The following is a 9567-nucleotide window of genomic DNA, read 5'->3' as shown; positions in this document are numbered from 1 at the left end:
CCGGCCGGGAGCAGTGGTTCATGTCTGTAATAGCAGCACTTTGGGAGGTTGAGGCGGGCGGATCATGAGGTCAGGAGATCGAGACCATCCTGGCTAACACGGTGAAACCCCATCTCTACTAAAAATACAAAAAATTAGCTGGGCGTGGTGGCGGGCGCCTGTAGTCTCAGCTACTCGGGAGGCTGAGGCAGGAGAATGGCGTGAACCCAGCAGGTAGAGCTTGCAATGAGCTGAGATCGTGCCACTGCACTCCAGCCTGGGTGACAAAGTAAGACTCCGTCTCAAAAAAAAAAAAAAAAAAAAAAAAAAGTCTTTCCACTTTTCCTAAACACTTTTTCTTATTGCAACTGTAAACATTATCATTATGGTATTAAAATAAGCTTGGATCAGCATTACAGGATGCCAAGTCATATGCTGAATGATCCAATCATATTCACTAAAAGAAGAGCTACCATTATTGAGCACTTGCTACCTTCCAGGTACTATTGTGTCTTGTTAGTTATGTGTTGTCATGTAACAAATCATCCCCAAATTTTGCAGCTGGAAAGAAGAAACATTTATTACCTCACAGTTTCTGTGAGTAAAGAATCCGGGAGTGGCTTAGCAGGGTGATCTGGATCAGGGTCTCTCAGGACGCTGCGATCAAGACGTTGGCTGAGGCCGTAATCATCTCGAGGCTCAGTTTGGGGAGGATCCACTTCTAATTTAAATCACGAGGAAATCTGATGGCATCGTAGCTAGTTTCCCCAAGAGCAAGCAATCCAAGAGGATGAGACAGAGAATTCAAGACTGAAGTCACAGTCTTTTATCATTTCATCCTGTTAAGAGATATCTCATCAGTTTTGAAGTACTCAGTGTGTTAGAAAACAGTCAATAATTTCACCCCACACTCAATAGGAGGGGATTACACAAGGGTATAAATAGCAGGAGGCAGGAATTGTTGTAGACCATACTGAGAGGCTGCCTATCACATGTGCTGATTATTGATTCCTGAACTGATGTGTTTAATATTTATGGCTTATTGTAAATTAATAAATGATCTTCTTTGTGAATATCATTCTACTTACTTTACAGATGAGGAAAAGTTAAGTACCTTACCCAAGGACAGAGTGAAAGAAAGTGAGGGAAGCATAGACTGATTTATGCCAGGCATTCATCAATTATTATTATTATACAGGCACCCACCACCACATCCGGCTAATTTTTGTATTTTTTTTTTTTTTGAGACGGAGTCTTGCTCTGTCGCCCAGGCTGGAGTGCAGTGGTGCAATCTCGGCTCACCGCAAGCTCCGCCACCCGGGTTCACGCCATTCTCCTGCCTCAGCCTCCCGAGTAGCTGAGACTACAGGCGCCCGCCACCACGCCTGGCTAATTTTTTGAATGTTTAGTAGAGACGGGGTTTCACTGTGTTAGCCAGGATGGTCTCGATCTCGTGACTCTGTGATCCGCCCGCCTCGGCCTCCCAAAATGCTGGGATTACAGGCAGGAGCCACCGCGCCCAGTCTAATTTTTGTATTTTTAAGTAGAGGCGGGATTTCACCATATTGGTCACGCTGGTCTCCAATTCCCGACCTCCAGTGATCCACCCGCCTCAGTCTCCCAAAGTGCTGGGAATACAGGCGTGAACCATGGCGCCCAGCCTTTATATTAAAATTTAAAACAAGACTGGGTACGGTGGCTCACACCTGGAATCCTAGCACTTTGGGTGGCCGGGAAGCAGGCGGATTGCTTGAGCTCAGGAGTTTGAGACCAGCCTGGGCAACGTGGCAAAACCCTGTCTCTACCAAAAAAAAAAGGAATACAATAAATTAGCCAGGCGTGGTGGACTACAGTAGCTGTAGTCCCAGCTACTTGGAAGGCTGAGGCAGGAGAATTGCTTCAGCCTGGGAGGTGGAGTTTGCAGTGAGCCAAAATGACACCATTGCACTCCAGCCTGGGCAACAGAGCAAGACTCTGTCTCAAGAAAAAAAAAAAAAAAAAATATATATATATATATACACACACACACACACACACACACATATATACACACACATACATGTATATATATACATATATAAAAAACAAAATTTAAAATGAACTTATTTCAGTTCTGGGCCCCTAAGCATGCAATTGAGAAGGCTGCCACATCAAGAACTTTCAGATCTAAGAACAGTTAACTCAGATGAAAAATTAGTCCCAAAACATTCAAGTTCATTCTATGACATTTTTGGCAGAAAATGGCAGTGAAAAATCTATGGTAAATCTATAGGATGATTAAGATAGTGAGAAAAATTAAAGAAAATCCTAAGCCTTCCATTGCAAAGTGACAAAAATCAAGTCAAGTGGAAGAGAGATACCGGCTTCATCCATTTTTCATTTCCGTGGGTGCCATAAAAAGAGAGAAACAAACAAAAACAAAAAAACTCTGAATCCCTGAGTGTTAATGAAATAAATGTACCCATTAAGAAATCTTGTCTTGGTTGGGCGCAGTGCATGTCTGTAATCCCCAGAGTTTTGGGAGGCTGAGGTGAGAGGACTGCTTGAGCTCAGGTGTTCAAGACTAGCCTGGGCAATATAGTGAGACTTTATATGTTCCCCTACCCCCCAAAAAAATTAGTGGGGTGTGGGTGGGTGGTTGGCACGGACCTACAGTCTCAGCTACTTGGGAGGCTGAGGTGGGAGGACTGCTTGAGCCCTGGAAGTCAAGGCTGCAGTGAACCCTGTGTGTGCCACTGCACTCCAGTCTGGGTGACAGAGGGAGACCCTGGGTCCAAAAAAAGGGGTGGGGGGCTGAAGAAATCTTATCTTTCCTAGTTGAGATGAGGAAAAATTAAAAACTATATATGTAAATTAAAAAAGAAATCTTGTTTAATATTGCTTTAAAACTGTTAATTAATTTAGACTTGGGGAAGGAAGGAAAAGAAGTACACAAACTAAATTTTCTTTCTTTTTTTTTTTGAGGCAGAGTTTTGCTCTTACTGCCCAACCTGGAGTGCAATGGTGCGATCTCCGCTCACTGCAACCTCCGCCTCCCGGGTTCAAGCCATTCTCCTGCCTTGGCCTCCCGAGTAGCTGGGATTACAGGCATGCACCACCACGCCCAGTGTTTTAGTAGAGACGGGGTTTCTCAATCTTGGTCTGGCTGGTCTCGAACTCTTGACGTCAGGGGATCCGCCCGCCTCAGCCTCCCAAAGTGCTGAGATTACAGTCGTGAGCCACCGCATCCGGCCCACAAGCTGGATTGTCAAGTTTCCAGGGGGCCCAAATTGGCTCCAAACTGTTATTAAATAAGCCTTATTTTTATTGCTGCGCATTTCTTCTGAAATCAATTCTGACTGCTTATGTGGTTAGAAAAATAGTTTCTGCTATTGAATATAAAACTCAAATTATTCATGATATGCAATAAACTTCAGAAATAAATGGACAGCAGTACATTTATGACCTAGGTCTAATTTCACATTTTTATGCAAAAATACAGATGAAATAAGGAGAGTGTAATTCTCAGGAAAATAATCATTATGTATGTGGATACTCACCAGATGTGCAGAAATCTTACCAGTTCTGATTTTGACCTGCCATGGAATCTGAAGTCATTCGCCTTTTTTTTTCCCCCCAGAGGTAAAAAAGTTCTACTTCAAACCATTTCCTTCTTCCTAAATAACTACTGATTATTCTTTTTCATTTACTGTAACTCAAAAACGTTGTTCAAAAATATCTTGCAAAATTTGCATTATAGCGAAACGACTCTGCAGGCGTCTGTGTCAATAATGAGGCTACTCTTAGGAGGCGTGAGGGTACTGACTATGTAAATAAGCGATTACTCCATTAGGAATTCCCATCCCCAAATCTGGGCCGAAGTAGCGACACCGAGTGCGGCCAGGGACTCACACGGTGCGCTGGAGCCAAGGGGTTTCGGGAAGCGCCAGCGCGCCGGTCTCTCTGGGGTCCCAGAGCCCCCTACTCATGCGTGGGAATTCCAGCTCCCACCCAGGGAAGGAATCTTCACGTATCTCCCGGCACTGTCCTCAGTAACCTTCAGCCACTCGACATCACTTTCCCTGTCTTTGAAAACTCGGAGAGAAGAAGCCGCCACCTGCCTGAGGCCAAGGCAATAAACCCATATTACACGCCGAGGCTGAGCCCCGCAGGAAGGGGTGCACAGCGACCTCCAGAGCGCTTTCTCCCCAGCTCTGTTTGTGCAGGCTCGGCCGCGCGAACGCGGAGGAGGGACTCGGAGGCCCACAGGACTCAGACCCCGCGCCCAGCCGGGGTCGCGCAGGGGTCGGGGAAGGGGAGCGGTGGCCGCGGGGCCTCGGACCCCGGGGGCGGGGCCTGAGCGCCGCCCCGCCCCCTCCTCTCCACGCCTTCTCCCCCCCCACCGCCCTTTTCCACCCGCCCCCGCAGGAGGAAAGGGAGAGGGAGGAGGAAAGGAAAGTGCTGTTCTGTGGAAAGGGGCGGAAGGCGGGGGAGAAAAAGGGAACAGAAACATGGCGGTCAAGTCTTGGGACGGAGGCGCCGCGGGCAGTTCCTAGGCGACCCGCCGCCCGCACTGTTAGACGGCTCACAGCGCGGAGGCACCCGCGCGGGCCCGCGCTCCGGCCATTGCTCCTGGCTGTAGGCGGCGCCCCTCCGAGACCCTGCCCGCGAGGCGGCGCAGGCGCAGAGCGGACTGAGGTGGCGGTGGCCGCTGGAGCTAGTACCCCGCCCTGCCCTGCCGAGCGCGCCCAGGCCGCGGAGCCGGTGCTTTCATGCCCCAGGAAGAAACCGTGTCGCGGTGGCGCTGACAGAGGACCAGGCAGCAGGTGAGGCTGCGGCGCGGGGCCTTTGGCGGAGGAGCTGTGCCCTCGCGGGGCCTGAGCTCCAAGGCTGGGAGGGCGCCGGACAGGTAGAGCCGAGAAGGCAGAATTCCAAGTGGCCGGCCCGCGGGGGGTCGCCGAGGAGGCGGAGAGTGGCCGCGGCTGGCGTTCCTGGCCTAGTTTCTCCGCGGTTTCCGGGGGCGGGGAGTCCCCGGAGCCTGCGGGATGTGGTCGGGGAAAGGCTGCCCCTGGAGAGCCTCCCCGCGCCGCCGCCCGGGCCCCTGAGAATCGTTTGCTTACAAGCGCGAGGAGTCTGGGCCCGGGGGACCGCCGGGGCGACGGCCGCCTGGGTGGGGGCAGGGGTGCGGAGGGAGCAGGATCGGGGGTTCCCAGAGGGGGTCGAGGCCGAGAGCACGTAGAGCTAGAGCCCGGGGTGGCGGGCCGTCTCGAGGGGGGTCGGGGGACTGAGAAATGTCGGGGACAACGGGGAGGAGGGGGACCTGGGCAGGTGTCGCTGGTGAATTGAGGACATTTCCTCCTCTGTCTTACGCCGATCCTCAGGGCTTCTTTGTCGGGGATGACTTTTTAGGAAGGCAGGGTCCTTTTAACTCTGGAGTGACTAAACACAAAACCAAGGAATGAAGTCCTAGGGCTGACTTCTGTAAAGAGCTGTAACTTTTTCTGTTTTAAGAATGCTGTCGTTTTTTTTTTTTTTTTTTTTTTTTTCCTCCCCTTTTCTGCTTGATAGACCTTTTCCCTCTCGAAGACCGTCTTGTATCTGCACTAAAAAGGAATGACCCAGTTTTTAAATAGTACCCCCTTCTCCCCTTATGTATGTTTGTCACACTGGAAAATTTAGGGTAGTTACCGCAGTTATTGTGCAAATGTGAGGGAAAGTGTCATTTCCAGTAGTGAACCCTCAGCTGTCTCTGTGCCTCCGAGATACTGTCAAGCGTTGTAACCTGAGAAATTCACCCACTGAGCCTGCTTAATTGTGTGCAAACCCGTGTTGAGGCATTCTTCCCAGGCCCTAATTTACGTAGGAATAGGTTTTCCCTTCCGGTCTGGGTATAATGAGAGGGGAGAACGTTAGTGCTAAGGCACTGAGTTCTGGATAAATACTTGATTTGATGTGATCGTGTGTATTACTCTATCAGAAATGCAGAGCATTGTATGATTTTTCTGTGTACACGCGATAAGAGCAATATTAGTTGCAAAAGGAAATTTTCATCTCTGAACATTAAAGGTATCCTTTATCCTTATTCTTGGATGTAACACGAAAAAAAGAAACTATATTTTGTCCTGTCCTTTGTATTACTGTTAAAGAGTTGGTATCTGCCTTCTTGCTATGAGACTGGAAAGTCGGCAGTGAACTTAGATTTGTATTCATGAACATGATCTGCCTCTCTTATAGGCTTGCTGTGACTTTTTTTTTTCCTCCAGTAATGGCAAAGGGTTTTCTGCCGCTCAATCCACACTTTCCTCCGTTTTATTATCTCCGTTGACCATTTTGCAAAATAGTTTATTGAGATTAGGGGTCTGATCTTTCGTATGACCTGTTTTAGTGAACTGATCATATGCGACTTGACTTTGGCCAGTAGTACCTCGTTCAGTGTACAGTACTACTATTTAGACTTACTGATTTGGATAATAGGAAAGCTATAATGTTAGAAATGTTGTCCTTGTATATTGGAGAAATTTTGAAGTTGCATATTGGAGTAATTTACTCCTGTATGCTTCGTAAATGAGTGCATTCTATTGTCGAGAGTAAATACAGTATTTTGTAGTGTAAACTTAAGCTTTTAGCTGAGGAAATTGGCAACATAGTTGGAGTGTGGAGACTATTCTTAAAACGCAGATGTTTTAAATTACAAGGAACTGTAGTGATGTGTAGGCTGTAACAGTTCCTGGTGCCAAATTTGGGAGATATTTGGTTGAGGTGCTTTCTATAAAGAAACATACTAAGTATCTGCAATAAAAGCGAATTTGTAGCTATACACAAAGGATTTTACATTATAAATAATAACTCAATAAGGCACCTTTCTTTGCTCTTTGTGTATCTGCCAGTTAAGACCAAAACATCTCATATTTTCATTGCAGTTTCCTGCCAAAACAAATACTGATTTTGCATGGGCTTTGCTGCTCAGTTTGAAAGCTAGGGGAATCTCTCAGAGCCTATTCTGGTTCTGGAGGCTTCCTGGCTAAAAAAAAGAAAAAAATTGAAAGCTAGGTTTCAGTCATATGCTTGCACCTTAAGTACAGGTTATAAAATAAAAAAGAAAGTTGCTGAGTCAGTGGCAGGTTGTTTCATTTGTTCTTTTGATTTGCAAAACGAATTTCTGTCATAATTTGAATTTCCAATATAATATGTTTGTTGAATAGCAAGGGCAAATAAGTTTTCATAATAACTGATTTAAAATGTTAATTTTGTTTATACTGGTGCCACAGGTTGTCAGTTTGACAGATAGACGTAGTAAAGGGATGCCTTGTTGGAATGGGAAATTCCTTTTTAACAGCTAAAATTTGGGGAAAGGATTTTGCATAGTACAGCTGGTGTAAAACAATAGGTCTTTAGCATCAGATTGTAGGATATTCCAAAATTAGGCAGTTTTATTATTTGAAATTTAAAACTTAGTATTTTGCAGGAAGAAGTTTAAAGCTTTAAAACATTTTCTACCTATATAAGTATGTGGATGTAATAGAGCTTAATACGGTATTTGAAACTGTGTTTTTTTTTTTTTTTTTGCGATGTCTCGCTTCCTCACCCAAGCTGGGGTGCAGTGGTGCGATCTCGGCTCATTGCAACCTCTGCCTCCCAGATTCAAGTGATTCTCCTGCCTCTGCCTCACAGATTCAAGCGATTCTCCTGCCTCAGCCTCCCGAATAGCTGGGATTACAGGCGCCCGCCACCACGGCTGGCTAGTTTTTGAAATTTTAGTAGAGAAGGGGTTTCACTATGTTGGCCAGGCTGGTCTCGAACGCCTGATGTCAGGTGATCCACCCACCTAGGCCTCCGAAAGTGCTGGGATTATAGGCGTGAGCCACCATGCCCAGCCTTTGAAAACTTTTTATTGGAAAAAATGTAACATGATTAAAAGAAATTCAAAAGAAAAAATTTAAATTACTGTCACCTAACACTTATATTTTTCTGTACTCTAGTCCTGTTATTCTTCTATAATATAGTAGTAATGTAATATTCTAATCCTACCTGTGCTTGTGTATAATTCTGTGATTAATGTTGATATAATTGTCTTTAAATTTAACATGCTTTCCCTGTTGCTGTATATTACTGTTATTTTATGGCTTTTAATAGTCCAAAGTTTTATTTACTGCCTTAGTTTATTTAACCATTTCCATATCTTAACATTTTAGTAATTCCACTTTTTTACTCGGATTATTATTACTATTATTATTTTTTTGAGACGGAGTCTCGCTCTGTCACCCAAGCTGGAGTGCAGTGGCGCTATCTTGGCCCACTGCAACCTCCACCTCCCAGGTTCAAGCGATTCTGCTGTCTTGCCCTCCTGAGTAGCTGGGACTACAGGCACGTGCTACCATGCCTGGCTAATTTTTTTTTATTTTTAGTAGAGACGGGGTTTCACCGTGTTAGCCATGGTGGTCTCGATCTCCTGACCTCGTGATCCACCCGCCTCAGCCTCCCAAAGTGCTGGGATTACAGGCATGAACCACCACACCCGGCTGTTTTTTTTTGACAGGGTCTCACTTTGTCACCCGGGCTAGAGTGCAGTGCATCTCAGCTCACAGCAGCCTCTACCTCCTGGGTTCAAGTGATCCTCCTGCCCTAGCCCCCCTAATAGCCGGGGCTACAGGTGCGCGCGCACGTGCGTGCATCACCACACTTGGCTAACTTTTGGTATTTTTTGTAGAGACAGGGTTTTGCCATATTGCCCAGGGTGTTCTTGAACTCCTAAGCTCAAGCACTTCACTGGCCTCAGCCTCACAAAGTGCTAGGATTACAAGCGTGAGCCACTGTGCCTGGCCCATACATTTTCACTCTTAAAATAATGCTATAATGAAATTGTTTTGCTAATATGATAGTCCATAGGTCTATACCAAATTACTTTTTGAAATTTTGGGAAAGTCAACTTTCTTTTCTTTTTTTTCCTTTTTTTTTTATGAGGTGGAGTCTTGCTCTTGTCACCCAGGCTGGAGTGCAATGGCATGATCTCGGCTCACTGCAGCCTCCGCCTCCCAGGTTCAAGAGATTCTCCTTGCCTCAGGGTCCTGAGTAGCTGGGATTACAGATGCCTGTCACCACACCCAACTAATTTTTGTATTTTTAGTAGAGACGGGATTTTGCCGTGTTGGCCAGGCTGGTCTTGAACTCCTGACCTCAGGTGATCCATCCGCCTCGGCCTCCCAAAGTGCTGGGATTACAGGCGTGAGCCACCACACCTGGCCGAAAGTCACCTTTTTTTGAATTACTTTCTTTGTGGTGGATCATTAGGGCTGCTACAATATAGTATTTAATTGAGAACTGAATTGAAACAAGGCGAAAGACTGTAGATGTGCATGTATGACTTGAATTCGTGGAGAGAATCAAAATATAAATTCATAATTCTGTTAATGACTTGCTACTAGTTTGTGTACATTAACTTTTATGATGTAAGTAGTGTAATTCTTATACTTCAGTAATATTGTGGGGCTTAAATGTTTTTAAGTGTTCTTTGTTTCAATCAAACCTAATTATCTACAAATCCAGATTTATTGTCTGTTGGTTTACAGAAGAGTCATCTTATATATTTTTGTAATATATTAATTTGTTTTT

At 45.7% G+C, this 9567-nt stretch overlaps 1 protein-coding gene across 2 annotated transcripts in view; it reads left to right on the top strand.

Annotated features, from left to right (window-relative positions):
* The first annotated feature begins 4642 nt into the window (after positions 1 to 4642).
* The window catches only part of DENND4C (DENN domain containing 4C), a 147000-nt gene continuing 142075 nt past the window's right edge, over positions 4643 to 9567 (top strand). For both annotated transcript variants that reach the window (XM_050761312.1, XM_050761309.1), the window contains exon 1: positions 4643 to 4784. The gene's annotated coding sequence lies outside the window, so the exon portion shown is untranslated. The remainder of the gene's footprint in view (positions 4785 to 9567) is intronic.

The sequence above is a fragment of the Macaca thibetana genome, chromosome 15 (assembly GCF_024542745.1).
Source record: "Macaca thibetana thibetana isolate TM-01 chromosome 15, ASM2454274v1, whole genome shotgun sequence".
Lineage (NCBI taxonomy): Eukaryota > Metazoa > Chordata > Mammalia > Primates > Cercopithecidae > Macaca > Macaca thibetana.
The sequence above is the reverse complement of the archived record's forward strand: the minus strand, read 5'-3'. Positions and strand labels throughout refer to the sequence as shown.